The following is a 1905-nucleotide window of genomic DNA, read 5'->3' on the forward strand; positions in this document are numbered from 1 at the left end:
ACAAAAGATTCTTCCCATTTCCTTAACCCCACCCACCCATCGAACTGTGCAACGTTATGATTAACACCTTCTCCATCCCATCATCAGCCCTCTATTTCCACTACCCCACCCCCGCCTTGAATCTTCACACTCATGCTACAGTAATGGTTTTATACAGCATTTGTCCTTGTGGGACTGAGATAGTTCACTCAGCATAATGCTCTTTAGTCCCTCCCAAGTTAGGTAGTAATGTATAAAAGGATTGTTCCTGCATACTGCATAGTATTCCATTGTATAAAAGGACTTAATCTTTAAAAGGGCCCATTCATCAATGTTATCCTTTCCTGGTTGTGCATGTCTAATGAATTTACCAGCCAATTTCTATCATAGGATTCACCTTCCAAGTTTTGTCACATTTTGTCTCATTTTTAATCAACACAGGTTGCTTATTTTCATTTAATATTCTGCCTAAAGCATCCTTGATTTTAGCAACTCGAGGTTTGAATTTGTTCTTCAGTTTCTTGAGTTTAAGAAATGCTGAGCGAGTTTGGCCCTTTAAATTTTCCAACTCCAACTCCTTGCACATTTCATTGTAATATTTTACTTTGTCATGCTGTCCTGCCTTTTGGAATCTTCTGTTCAGCTCTTTAGTATCTTGAATTCTTCCTAGTGCTTTGGCTTCTCTGCACTCCAGTGCAATCTTCAGAGTTTCTTCTCACATCCATTTTGGTCTTTTTTTTCTCTTCTGTCTTTGTAATGACCGTTTGCACTCTTCCTGGATGATACATTTGGCATCCTCCCACAACTCATCTGGTCTTCACTCATTAGTGTGCAAGGCCTCAAACCTGTTGCTGAGATGGTTCTGAAATTCAGGTGGGATGAAATCAAAGTCATATTTTGTTCCCTTGGATTCGGTTTCATTTTCCTCAGCTTCAGCTTGAACTTGCACATGAGTAGTTGATGGTCTGTTCCACAATCAGATCCTGGCCTAGTTTTCACAGCTGATATTGAGCTTCTCCAGTGGTTCTTTCCACAGATGTAATCGATCTGATTCCTATGCATACCATCAGGTGAAATCCATGTGTATAACCTGCATTTATGTCTTTTAAAAAACATATTTGCAATGAATAAGTCATTGTGCAAAATTCAATCATTCTGTCTCGAGCTTCATTTCTGTGACTGAGTCCATGTTTTCCAACTACTGATTCTTCTTCTCTCTTTCCAAATTTTGCATTCCAGTCACCCATTATTATCAATGCATCTTGATTGCATGTTCAATCGATCTTTGACTGTAAAAGTTGGTAGAAATCATCTATTTCTTCTTCTTTGGATCTGGTTGTTGGTGCATATACCTGAATGATAGTGGTATTCACTGGACTTCTTTGTAAGTTTATGGATATTATCCTGTCACTCACAATGTTGTACTTCAAGACAGATCTAGAAATGACTTTTTTAACTATGAAAGCAACCCCACTTTTTCCTCACCTTTTCATTTCCGGAGTAATATATCAGCTGATCATCTGACTCAAAATGCCCCATGCTGGTCCATCTCATGTCTCCAATGCCTAGTATGTCAATATTTATGCGTTCCATGTCTTTCTTAACAATATCTAATTTTCCTACATTCATGATTCTCACATTCTATGTTCCAATCACTAATGGCTACTTAACTTTGTATTTCCATACTTGAAAGTTCTACTTCAATTGCCCTCTCTGTTAGTCTACGTGTGTTCTGTTGTACATAGGGTTTCAAAGGCCTGCTACTTCAGAAGTGGATGGCCAATCCTTCTTCCTGTTGCTGTTGTTGTTGTTATGTGCCATCGAGTCTCTTGCAACTCATAGCAACCCTATGTACAACAGCCCTAAACTCCGCTCTGTCCTGTGCCAATCACACTGTCTCTGACACTCCCATCCCAATTATCCCAG

The sequence above is a fragment of the Elephantulus edwardii genome, unplaced genomic scaffold, assembly GCF_000299155.1.
Source record: "Elephantulus edwardii isolate Elephantulus edwardi_28Jun2011 unplaced genomic scaffold, EleEdw1.0 scaffold00188, whole genome shotgun sequence".
Taxonomy (NCBI): domain Eukaryota; kingdom Metazoa; phylum Chordata; class Mammalia; order Macroscelidea; family Macroscelididae; genus Elephantulus; species Elephantulus edwardii.